Source organism: Xenia sp. Carnegie-2017, unplaced genomic scaffold (genome assembly GCF_021976095.1).
Source record: "Xenia sp. Carnegie-2017 unplaced genomic scaffold, XeniaSp_v1 HiC_scaffold_22, whole genome shotgun sequence".
Taxonomy (NCBI): domain Eukaryota; kingdom Metazoa; phylum Cnidaria; class Anthozoa; order Malacalcyonacea; family Xeniidae; genus Xenia; species Xenia sp. Carnegie-2017.
The window spans coordinates 10,532,931-10,546,709 of record NW_025813485.1 but is presented as its reverse complement, the minus strand read 5'-3'; the positions used below and the strand labels follow the sequence as shown (position 1 = coordinate 10,546,709).

At 37.1% G+C, this 13,779-nt stretch overlaps 1 pseudogene; it reads left to right on the top strand.

The window, feature by feature from the left end:
• The first annotated feature begins 11,524 nt into the window (after positions 1 to 11,524).
• Positions 11,525 to 12,569, top strand: LOC124445099 (annotated as a pseudogene).
• Positions 12,570 to 13,779: the final 1,210 nt, after the last annotated feature.

Here is a 13,779-nt window from a genome sequence, read left to right as displayed (position 1 = left end):
CGATGTGCAGCATCAGACTGTCTGTGTTAGGGGGGAGGCAATTGTCAGAACATTTCCCAGACACAAACAAGGCGTACCTACAAATCCAAAAAGATACAAAAAGTGCAGATGTGTGAATAGAATTCGCAACAAGGCCTTACCTTGAATCATTGACGCAAGTTCCCTTTTTGTCGCCATAAAGCAGGCAGACAAATCTATTCAAAGGAGTGGAAACTTCTTCGGAAATCTCAAACGATTGGCCAAGCAACGAGAAAGGCTCTAAAAACTCAGGATTTTATAAAAGCAATTTCCAAGGCTTTACTTTGCCTTTTCCAGCAAAGGCGCTTGTGGAATCACAGCCTACAAATGAACATGTTATACTTGTTAAATATGTTATGTATTTAATAATAATGAGCAGTGTCATGAATTATTGCCTGTGAATGCATGGAATCCAGGTAAACATTTGCAGAGAGCGTCTCCTAACTCATCAGATACAGCTCCAACGTCTATGGTGCGAGTGTTAGAACCTGTTCCTGTTAGTAAGTATACATCTTTTCCAATAAGCTTTTGCATGGCAATAGATATAACAAGGACATCTTTATCAGGCGTTTTAATGATGATTCTGTCATAGGTTTGAGCTGAGTGCTTGGAATGCAGAAGAAGACGGGTATCTGCCTCTTCATGATCGCTTTCTAACTCTGGGACATTATTGGAGATAATTGGGTTCTCTTTGGATACTGCCGAAGTAAGGAAAATGCACTTATCACGCGACGTTATGTACAAGCATGCAAGGGAGCGCAGGAAAGATGAGGGATAGGTACGCCACTGATTTGCCAAAAAAGCCATGAGAGACTCTTTGTTTTTTCCAGAGCTCATGAACTTTTTCCATTGTTTGGGGATTTTCTGGGCATCATTGAAAATGTGAACTGTCTGTACTCCTGTAATAGGAACAAAAATTAATTTTGAAGTTTAAAAATATAATAATCTCCTGCGCTAGTATGACAGATACCTTGAACACTGGCTCTGCGAGCTCTCTCCGTATTCTAGATGCTAATTTCGGGATATCGATCACCTACAAAATCCAACCTCGTGGCAGACCATTTCGCAGCAAGATTCGTTAAATAGGTTAAAGTCGAGTCAGCAAACTCACCAAATGTCTTCCATTTTCCCTTGATGACTTGCAAGACTGCCATCGCGTCTACGAGAAGAGCAGTACTTTTGTCTGGAAGGCTTTGAACATCTACGAGAACTGATTTGTCACCCAGCGTCTCCATAACTTCAAACATTTTTGATTTGGCTGTCTTGACAAAGCCGCCTGTTGGAGTTGCAAGGGACAGTGGAAATTCGCTAAGGCTGAAAGATAACAACTCTTTTAAGTCGACATTGCGCGTCTTAGACAAAACCAGTAGTTTGGCAAATAGATTTCGGCTTGACTTCACAGCAAGTTGTTGTCCCTTGCTGTCTTTGACGGTAATTGCTTTGGTTGTAAAAGTTCTGATGTTGTTCTTTTTAATCTTTTTATATATATCTTTGTCGTCACTAAACAGATTTTCTTTGCAGAAATCATTAAACTGGTCTTCTCCAAGCTGCTCGGCTTCAAGTAACTTGTCGGCAACGCCATCTTCAAGCTCTACACCGGTACTAATATTGACGAGGCTGGCTTGTTCAATGTTGAATGGATTGGCCATGGCTGATGCTGTGTTAACTACCTCTTGCACTTGTTTCTCGTGTTTCAAAACCTTGGAAGTATCAAGATCTTTCTTCATTCTGCTCAGAGAGTTATCAAAATATAAAAGAAGCACATAAGCAACTGCATAAGACTTAAGAAAACGAATAATCTAACAAACCTGGTTTTGTCGTTTATTCCAGCCATGTCTTTACATTTACTAGTAATAGCAGCTCTCTGCGATTGGGATAGAAGCCACCTGTGCACTGTTGACCGATTCATTGAAAAGCCAATCAAACCACCTTTCGTTTTAGAATCGCGATTGGCTGTCTGCTCTATAGTTTGGTCGCAGGGTACTGCTGAAAACGCATAGTTTTGCTGCCGCTGCACTGAAAAGTTGGATGACAAGTCGTCAAGGATTCCTGTGAATAAAGGCAGAGCATAAACAAAGGCAGATTAATTAAGAAATATTCCGTGCTCAATACAAATACAACAAACCTGGATGCGTTTCCTTGACGGATACCATTTCAAGCCAATATGCAGCTCCATATCTTGAGTAGTTGACTTTATCACAGGCAAAATACCAGGACAACATCGCTCTGAATGCCAGCAAATGGAGATTCCAGTCAACAGTTCTTGTGGCTCGTACAAACATAAGAATAATTCCTGAAAAGATAAGTCTAATTTACCATCGTATATTCAGTATTTTTGAGAGTCCAAAGCAAACTTCTGTAAATTAAAATTGGTACGCAACGATCTCCGTTTTAGAAAATTCAATAGAAATTTTATTTATTCAAACGATTTGAATGAAATTACCTATCATCTTAATATACATACTCCAGTATGCAAACGTTTTCGATTTTGCCGATGATTCAGCAACGAAATCATCATATGTCTTTACTAGGTCTTTGAATTCTCGAGACTCGACGAAATCTTGTAAAGTTCCATTCCAATAAGCTTCTCTTGCGGATATTATGACATCATAGGCCTTTTTCTCTGATTCTTCACCCAAGCTATCCAAGAACACATCAAATCTCATCTGCTGAAGAGCCTCGTACAATACTTTGTGGCATGACATGGAACGATTGTAGTGCTTCCCACTGAGTACACCCTTAATGGATCCCTCACTTATCAAACCTGATTCTATAAATAAGTCCTGTAAATGAAAAAGGGACTCCGATTACATTCACTTGCATATATAATGGACATTATGAATTACCCAATAATACTTTTTTGGGTTCTTTTATGGCTAGACAGGGAATGGAAAACTAGTACTATGATTACCACGGCATGATCATACCTTTAGACCTCCGTCTTCGAAAAGTTTTGAAACCACACCAAGATATGACATAATTGCATGAAATTCTCCTAGGCGCACGACAAAACGATTGTAGTGGTCATCATTTTTCCATCGAACGTGTTGCACTTTAGCGTAAACAGCTTCGTCGAATACTAATGTCACATATCTGAAAAAAAAAAAAAATTCAGAGAAACTTAAAGATAGAATTTTAGCAAACGACAATGTACCTCAGTTTTAGCTTGTCTGCAGTTTCGGTGCTTTTGTTCAGTATTTCGTTTATAGTCGAGTATTTGGTTGGAGAACCATCGATGACTGGTAAATATCCGACTCTTGAAACATCTGGCATTTCGTCACGGTAAAGAAAAGTATTGAATCCTGTCCATGAGGGAAGGCAATCATCTTGATTCGATTTGACCATTGGCACCAAAACGTACGCTAAATCAAGCTTCTTTGCAAGCTCGCCACGTGAGTTGAAGGTAGTTACAGAAGTTCTTGCCTTGTTGAAGTCGGGAGTCTTTTTGACGCCAATAGAAAAAGGGGCAATTTCTGAGTCTGGCATCTCTATAGATCTCTGCGACTTCTTTATTTTTGGTTTTGGTTGGACAAGAGGTGGCTCAGTGGATTCTTTGATCTTTTGTGCAATTATCCCGTTTGTTACATGGGTTTGATTCTTAATCTCTTCACCAAAATCGATATTGTCCCATCCAAGGTTAGTAGCTACCTCTTCAAGAAATTCACTAGGTATTAATGCTGACGTTTCCATAACAGTCTGTGCTAGGGCAGTATCGTAGCTCATTGTCGAAGATAGGGACACACAGTGACCTAGACCACTTAAAATCCTTATTAACATGGAGCATCCTGACATTTGTCTGACAGCCGTTGCCAAAGTGAGTGATTTTGGGGTTTCTACATTTCCTTTTGAACTACTGTACACCATATCCTGACACAAAGAGAAAAGTTTGATCCTCAAGTTCTCGCCAATATCAACATAGTTCGTATGTTCAGGTTCTTCTGAGAAGCCAAGTACCCATGCCATGAAATTAAAGAGCACTGGAGAAACAACTTTTTTATCACTGTCGCCGGTTATATCGCTCGATAACGGAGGCCAATCGTTGTACCACTTAGTGGGATAGTCATGAATAACCCTTCTCAGCTCTAAAGCGGCGAAATAGAGACCATGTAAAGGGGAGTTTGCTGAAGGATCCATTCCATAATGTTGAGTTTCCAGCTTAGCATCACTTACTTCCTCTTGCTCGGCACTTTCAGGGTCGTCACCGTCTACACACATCTCCACTACACTACCTTTACACAAATCCTCTGCATATACTATCTCACTTCTATTACGGACTTTTGGTGTATGGAACACAAGCTGTGGAAATCTTTCTTTTAAACGTTCCTTGAGACTAGTACTTCTATATCCTGAGGCATCTTTATTTTCAATGTTCTTAACTGTGTCCACAAACTTCATCGTAAGCATTTTCATATAACATATCCCATGATCAACAATAATAACCTTTTTAATGTACTTGCAGAATTCCTCGAACGACTCACTATACAAAACTTTGCGTCCAGCATTACTCAACGCACTTTGACCATTATAAAGGAAAGATGTGTAGGACTTGTAGCATTTGCTATGGTATTTAACTTCAAGAGCAACGCAGTCCTTGTCTAAGATATGCACCAGAATGCGCTCGTCCTCTTTTCTTGTAGCTGCTTCACGTAAGCGTCCTCCGTCAATCGTTTCTGATGAAACAAGCTTGTCAACAACACGCTTTCCCTAGTGAATAAAAGATGTCCAAAGTTTACTGATATGCCATTACATTATTTCTTTTCAAACAAACTTACAATATTTAGTTTCCGTTTTTTACTGCTCTTTTTAAATTGTAATTAAGTTTTTTTTATTCTGTTCTATAATTATTTCTTTATATGGGTTAGCATAACAAGCGCTTTGGGCTAATAGGTAAAGCGCTATAAAAGTGCATATATTATTGTTATATTATTATTATTATTACATTTTGCAAGTGAAAATGGGCTACCTGTGTAACCAATTAAGACAATGAAAAAAATATTGAATTAAAAATTATTTCTATTACTTTACCTTTTGAACAATGAAAGACTTTTCCTTGTTACATATAATGCACACAGGAGGCAAAACAGCTTCATTTCTAGCTTGTTTGAGAGGATCATTTGTCAAGTGAGATGAAGATCTTAATAATTTTTTAGGAGGCTCCTCGCCTTGTACTGTTTGTTCATCATTTTGTGTTTCACCAACACTTGGAATTTCTCTCTTATTGTAACAACGTTTTTCAGCTCTCCTTATTAACCCTACATTTGTAAACTTGGCATAGCAATTTCTAAGATACTGGAAGTTCTCAAGCAATGGATTATCGAGTGACCTTATTCTATTTACTAAATCTTCGTTTCTATCAGCAATCTCCTTATGCTCACCGTCGTACAAGCGCCATATATCATGGCAATGTAAAAATTTAACTAAGGATGTTTCTGTAAAAGTAGATAAGGGACCTTTTGCAGCCTTAAAATGAATAATGCAGCCGGGCGGGGCCGCCATGTTTTATGCGTGAGCCAGCGATTTGCCAGCGGTTTTCATAAAAAATACAGCTAAAAACAAGATGGCGGCAGGAAAAATCAAAGAGCGAGTTTGTCACCTAAAAAGTGCTATTACAGCGTAGATTGCAAGTTTCAAAGGTGTAAACATCTCGAATCTTAATAAGTAAGTTTTATTAAGTATTTCTGTGTGATTTTTATTTAGTCATATATTTTTACATACGAAAATCGTTTTCTAAGCACATTTTCGGGGCACAGAATACGGCCTAATATTTCGAAAGCGATATTTTCACCCGTATTTCAATTATAACTGTCCAATATGGTTTCAAAACACTAGAAATAAAGATTTGTTTCCAATAAAACTTCATCGGAGGAGTTTGAAAACAATGAAAAGAAGTAAATTGCGAAAAACATCAATTGCCCTATAGTGAGTCTATGTTTTTTGCCCGGTTCCCACGCCATCTTGGATTTATCATGGATGTCACGCAATATGGCGGCTCGTCAGTAATCTAGACCTACTATATCTATGACGTTTCCCCTCCAGGTCTTATAGAACTCAATGCGTATTTCCGCTGAAATGATCGCTTTGCAGAAAAATAATATTCTCAACCTCCCCCTTGTGTCTATAGTAAATTATAAAGAATTTTTCAATAACAAATACGATATCACAGAATATGGTATCGTTAGTTCCATATTCTGTGACGATATCTTTTTTGGAATTTCTTTTATAATGCCAACACTTCAATCGTTCAATTGTTGGATGTCGTAGTTTCCACAAAAAGGAACATATCGCTTCTCACAGGTGAGATAGTTGCTTGTTTTGTTAGTCCGTCAACGATTGAAAAGCAATTATACATGCACTTGAAAAGCCATAAAATACATATTAAAGATCGTATTTCACTTGAACGCCAAATATACTGATGCTTTCCTGTTTTTGTTTATAAAATTCTGCATACTTTTCTGTCATTTGTTAATGCATGAAATCGTAAATTTACCCATCTATTTGCAAAATAGTTTCCCTAAAGCAAAAAAGACCCTGCACATTTTGCTCTGTAAGTAAGTATCAAAAAGAAATGATCAAACCCAACAGTACCCATGACTTGGAGCAGAGTTTGTTATGTTCTATTTGCTGACAACATGCAGGGAAGATCAAGTAGTAAAGATGACTGGAAGATGTTATTGACGAGGCAGAGTCTTAAAAAATGATAATGTTGTAAAGATAATTGATTTATTGTCTGCCCTATCCAGAGTTATTTAATTTGATCGTGGTCAAATTCTATGGATGGAGACAATGGATTCACTAAGGATGCCTAGAATGCTTTGAAGTTAAAGCTCATGATCCAAAGAAAGATAGCAAGAAGGTTGTGTGTGTTTTGATGCTTAATGAAATGTCAATTCACAAACATGTAAAATGGAAGGCCATAAAGTTTGTGTCTATGTAAACATTTGTACTGAGATTGATGATGACTCGATGCAGATGTGAAGATTCAAACTGTATAAGCCATTCGGTTTTATATAACTTAATGTTTAAATCATGTCATATCTTTATCAAAATACTTTAGTTGAGTGTTGTTTAAATGTTATTAATATCTAATGCACTATACTGAAGCATTAAAGATTCAGTGATGAAACCTTTAAAGTTACTGTACTGTATATGTCTTATATATTTCTTATGTTTCTTTAAGAAACAGTTTGAGCTTATTTACCTATTAGAGTACAGAATGGAGATTTATCATATGCATTATTGCTACTTTTTTAAGAAAAGTTTTTCACTTTTTAAAGCTTTTCTACAAATTTTTTGCTTCTTATTTCTTGTCATGAGATTGATGATATAGAGGTAATATAATCCAATAACTTTATAATTTCTAAAAAGCTTTTAAGCTTCTAACATAAAAGTACACTTAAGGTATTTCATTCATTTTGTTTTATTTCCTTGTTATAACATAACTACTTGCACTTCATCATTCTTGTATGAACAAAACACCAGATGTAGATACTCAGAGAACAAAATACACTACTAACTGCTTATGAAATTTATTATTGAGGTGAAAACTGTGTTAATCATTCAAATTATAGTGCACTTACATTGCAAATATAGGAAAAACAAAACAAAGTGAAAAAGAAGGGTAGAAGTATTAAAACTACAAATGAATTATAAACACCATTGGAAGCATAAGTGTTTTGATGATTATTTGCATTTTGCCAAATTCATATATCAATACAACAAAATCAAAATGTGCTACAACTTTACAAGTATTTGATGCAGTTGCACTTCAGAACATCACAAAAAGGTTACTTAAAGTAATTTCTATACAATATTGTTTGTTTTCATTTACCAAACCTATGCAGACTTGAGTCTTTTTGAAATTTAATATGAAACTCAATTACAGAAAATCCGTAAATATCCAGAGATTTAATATTTACTTTATTAAAGAAACAAGTAAAAATCCTACAATTGTGGCGAAAAAAGCCATTGCCCATTGCATGAAAAGAAGCAAAATAGCAATGATAACAAATAAGCTAACTTCTCTCTCGTGAACCGTGGAGATGAACTATGATATACTTTTTTGTATAGACTAAAGAGTTTAATCGATCAAATAAGTTTGACGCTGGTAAGAAAACGACGCACATCTGCATTCATACATGTGTAGCCGACATATAGCTCTTTCGTCGATAGTTATAAATGCATCCTCGTAGGAGCAGATAACTGACAACCACAGTTGACTCGCTGTTATGAATTTAAGTTTTTTACCTTGATTTTATCAAAAAATTGCTTGCCGAATCCCAAATACACACATACATTTTCCTCACTCTTTCCTCAGGAGGGAGTGGGAAATTGTGAAATTTTCGGAAAAGCGGTCAATTTCGGTAAATCTCAGCGGCAACGGACGAAATCCGCTATTTTTTTGGCGTCATCAGATATCTAAGGCCTCGCTTGAGATAGCCGCTTCAGTTATTGTAGAACTCAATGGATTTCCAAGTTATCAGTTTTTGCAAAACAATCCATCACGCAAATAAAACAGCCCACGCGAGATACACGCGAAGCCGCAAATCAGCTTCTAATTGGCTTCAGACAAGTCTAGACTTGGGTATATTGAGTTAGCCTTCCAGTTGTTGTAGAGTTCATTGCGGCCAATGGACCTATTTCTGCTGAAATGATCGCTTTGCAGAAAAATTATATTCTCGACCTCCCCCTGATGTCTATAGGTAATTATACAGCATTTTTCAAAAACAAACACGATATCCTTTTTTGGCATTTCTTTTAAAATGCCAACACTTCAATCATTCAATTGTTGTATATTGTAGTGTCCACAAAAAGGAACATGTCGCTTTCACAGGTAAGATATTTGTTTTGTTTGTTCATCAAAAATTGAAAAGCAATTGAACTTGAAGCCTGAGCGATAAGATCCTACTGATGTTTTCCTGTTTTTGTTTTTAAATATCAACATACTTTTCCACTTATTTGTTAATGTGTGAAACCGTAAATCTGTTTGCAAAATAGTTTCCCTAACGCGAAAAAAGGTTCTGCTCTTTTTACTCAGTGGGCAGATACTATGAAGAAACGATTACCCCCAAAGAGAACCTATGAAGTAGAGCAGAGTTTGTTTTGATCAATTTGCTGACAACATGAAGAGATGATCGGATAGCAAAATGTTTCTCGAATATGCTGCATTACCACTATTTCATGGATCACTACATTAAGAAGACAATTAGAAGATACTATTGACCAGACAGAGTCTAACTGCAAATTGCTAAGACTGAATACAAACAAAGGTAAATGATTCACAGACTTCCCTGTCCAACAGTTATTTGAACTTGGACTAATTCTATGGATGGAGATAATGGATTTAGTAAAGATGCCTTGAATGCTTTGAAAGTAAAGGTCAAGTACCAAATAAAGATGACAAGGTTTTGTGTGTCTTGATGCTTGATGAAATGTCATGTAAAAGGTCGTACAATTTGTGCTTGTGTCAATATTGATACTGAGATTGATGATGACTTGCTGTAACTGTACAATCCAGTGTGTTTTTTACAACTAAATTGTAAAATCATGTCACCTCTCTATTAAATTATTTTAGTAGAATGTTGTTTGAATGTTACTTATATGTAATGCATGCTATATTGAAGCATTAAAGATTCAGTAATGAAAACCTCAGTGCTATATATTTCTTCTTAATTTCAGTTTTAGCTGAAAAAATATTTTGAGCCTATTTACCTATTAAAGTAGAGAATGGACATTTGCCATTTGCTTTATTTTCTGCTTTATTAAACCATGGAAATGTTTTGACTTTTCCAAGTTTTTCTTCAATTTTTTCCTTCTTAATTCATTTCATAATATGAATGAAATACAGGTAGTACAGTTTAATAACTCTATAATTTCTGAAAAGCTGTTATGCTTCTAGCATTAAAGAACACAAAATGTGTTTAATTCATCTGGTTTTATTGCCTTATTTTTACTTTTGTACATGCACTTCATCATTCTTGTATAAACAACACCAGATGTTGCATACTTAAAGGGAAAAATCCCATAGCAACTCTTATTAAATATGGGTATAAAATTTATTATTGAGGTGAAAGCTGTATTAGTCAATCAAATTCTGAACTCACATGGCTAATAGGAAACTTATAACAAAGAGAGAAAGAAGAGAAGTATTAAATACACAATTGTGTATTCATGTATTCAAGTGTTATGAACACTATTGTATGCACATGATATGCATGCACAAAAACAAATCTTACAATTGTTGCGAAAAAGGCCGTCACATGAAAGACAGCAAAAAACTAATGAGAATAAATGAGCTAACATTTCTCTCGTGGCTCGTTGAGATAAAATATGATATATTTTGTTTCGTGCAGACTACAAACTTTGATCGAACAAATCATTAAACGACAGTTACCATGCGCACATCTGCATTCATATGTGGCCAACAAATAGCTCGTTCGTCAATAGTTAAAAAAGGCATCCGTTGCAGAAGCCGACAACTGGCAACCACAATAGACTCGCTTTTATGAAATTTATGTTTTTACAGTGATTTTCATCATAAAATTGCTTGCTAAATATGCGAAAAACACATATACTTTTTCCTCACTCTTTCTCAAGAGGGGAGAGAGAAATTGTGATATTTTCGGAAAAGCCGTCAATTTCGGTAAATCTCAGCGGTAATAGAACAAATCCTCCATTTTTTTGGCGTCAGCCGCTAATTAAAGACGTTTTTGAGATAGCCGCTCCAGTATTATAGAACTCAATAGCCCCGCGCCAAATAAGAAAAATATTTTCAAAATGGCGGGCAAGTCAAAAAAACAGCAAAATATAGGTTTAAAAAAATGTTTTATGCAGTGCGGTGCTCTGACCAATTGAGCTATGAATTCACACAGTGGTGAGCATGTGAAAATGCCTTTCACGAGAAAACATCAGACCAACAAAATTGACCTACTCACCACTGTGTGACTTCATAGCTCAATTGGTCAGAGCACTGCACCGGCACCACAGAGGTCATGGGTTCGAATCCCGTTAAGTCGCCTGAATTTTTCAGGCTCATGAGACAATTGCTTAAACTGTCCAGCAAAGTGCGAAGATCATATCTTCATTTAAAATATAGGTTCATTTTTACAGAAAAGGTAAGATTCATATTGAATTATGATTTGGAAATATAGTGTTTCAGTTAATTTACAACTTCACCAGTGGGTTAATGGAAGATTGGTGATAGGTTGGAGGGATGTAATTCTATTGTGTAGAACGACAAAAAAGTTCTAAAAAAGCAATACAGGACAAAACACCTACATAACCACTGAGTTTGCGCGGTAAACTCTTTTTCTGTTGTTAGATAATCTATTCAACAACAAATGGCATAAGTCAGCGAAGCAATTGATCAAGCAGACGACTTGACGCTCTTGCATAACTATCCTAATCCGACGCTGTCGGGCTTATTAGGAGACGTGAATGTAGACGTTGAACCGCAACAGAAACGGTCTCGTCTACAAGGGAAAATGAGCAAATCTGGGGGCCTGGGTATAAACACCGTGCTAAAGCCAACAACAACAATCTCCTAGAAGAAGGAAATGACGGGAGAACCACTTTGGACGACCTTAACAGGAAAGTCGATCAACTTACTGGCTTGATGAATACTTTTGCTCCTGTCGTAAAAGAGCTCAAGCAGGCTTATGATGCCGCACGCCAAATGAACGATGGTGATGTTATGTCTGAAGGTGAAACTGATGAAGAACACTCAACCAACGGGGCTGCTGCTGTAGTTGCAGATACAGCTTCAGCTCTAGCAAACCAAAGCGATGCTTTGGTAGATGAGTTGATTCACGAAGTGAGTGAGAATGAACCGACAGACCAACCATTGCCAACTAATATTTCTAAAATCCTGACCAGCATTTTGTCCACTAGACTAAACGAACAAACATTATCAAAACGGAAGGAAGGGGTAAAACGCCCTGAAAACTGTGACTTGTTAAGAGTTACAAAGGTGAACCCAGAAATTTGGGACATTTCTAGGAAATCCACACGTAGCATGGATGCACCGTCTACCAAAATTATAAGAAGCCTTAATAAAGGGCCTCATTCCGATTTCCCGAATTGAGGGAACGAACCCTCAACACCCGGGTTCGTCCGAATCCTGGACGAGCCCGGGTATCTCTCTTGGAACAAATCCTACAACACCTGCACCGACACCAGATGTTATCTGGAATGGGCTGTCCACATCTACTGTGCTTCTCGCTCCACCTAATCATGATCTGAACATGTGCCGCAGGGACTTGTTCCAAGTTGACCTTGATGAAAATTATAAGGTAATTTGTAGTAACAAAGAACCTGATGCTGCAGAACTGTTTGGTAAGGATTTAAAGGAACGCCTGAAAACAGTAAAAGAAAACAAAAAGGCTGCACAGCAACTGACAAGCCAAAAACGGAAACGCAACGATCAACGGTCCACCAGCTCATATAATTCCAATGTGCCTTTTTATTCCAACGTCGGGGCGGTCATTTCCAAAGCCGACCCCAACGACGCAACTATTATCAAAACCAACCCAAGAGGAAAGTTGAAACAGGGGTAAAAACACTAAGAAAGCAGTAACTGATGATCGTCCAGGTTAATAAAGTCCTGAGAAGGACTGTTTTTGTTGTTGTTGACTGACGTTTCGACAACCTTAGCGGTAGTCATCTTCGGAGTCAATGAGGAGTAAACGTCAGGTTAGCCGTATTTGTTATCTGGTTCTTACGTCATTGTATTGTGTGTACAGGAAATGTGTATTGTCATAGTGAATTAGTGTGAAGTGAAATATTTTTATTTTTAGTTGTGATGTCTGATTTAGGTGTGATGTTTTTAGTTGTAATGTGTGGGTGTCAATTGTGTATTGTCATTGTGAATTAGTGTGAAGTGTAATGTTTTTAGTTGATCGTTTGTTTGTATTGTGAATAAGTCGTTTGTAAGGTGCCGGTAATTGCTGTGATCTGTTCAGGAGGGTTTATTCCAAGTTGGTATACCAACTTTCTAATGTAAGCCGTTGTCTATAGTACTGTAAGTAATGCATTTTGCCGAGTCGCAGTCAATGTTGTGCTTTGTGATTCGGTGATGTTCGGCAATGTGATTAGTTTTGTCTTGTTTCTTAGTAGTTCGTTTGTGTTCAGTAAGTCTTATGTTTAAGTTCCTGCCAGTTTCCCCGATAAAGGAGGCGTGGCAGTCGGAGCAGTTTATTTTGTAAATTGAACCTTGTCGTTCGTTGGGTTGTTCTTTGTCCTTTATGTTCGTTAGTACTTGTCGTAACGTTGTGATTGGTGTATGTGCGACACGTATGTTGTATGGTCGTAAGATACGCGAGATAGTCTCAGACGTACCTTTGATGTAAGGTATCGTTGCTGTTGTCACTGAGTTGTTCGCTTCGTTGGGTTCGTTGGGTTTGTAAGTGTTGCGTTTGATAAAGTCAGAGTTATAGTTGTTTTTGTCAAAAGCACGTTTGAGATAGTTTTTTTCGTTTCGTAGAGCGTCCGGTGAATCACATATGATTTGTGCACGTCTTGTTAATGTTCTGATTGTGGTGGCTTTGTGTGATGTAAGGTTGTAAGATGATTGGTCTAGTAGTCAGTCAGTATGTGTTTGCTTGCGATAAACTGTTGCTCGTAGTTTTTGATTGTCATGTTTTACCAAACAGTCGAGAAAAGGAAGAGTTCCGTTTTCTTCGACATCTTTGGTAAATTGTATTTGGCTGTTCTGTTTGTTGATGTGAGTATGAAAGTCATCAATGTCGTCTGCATGTAGTGCTGTGA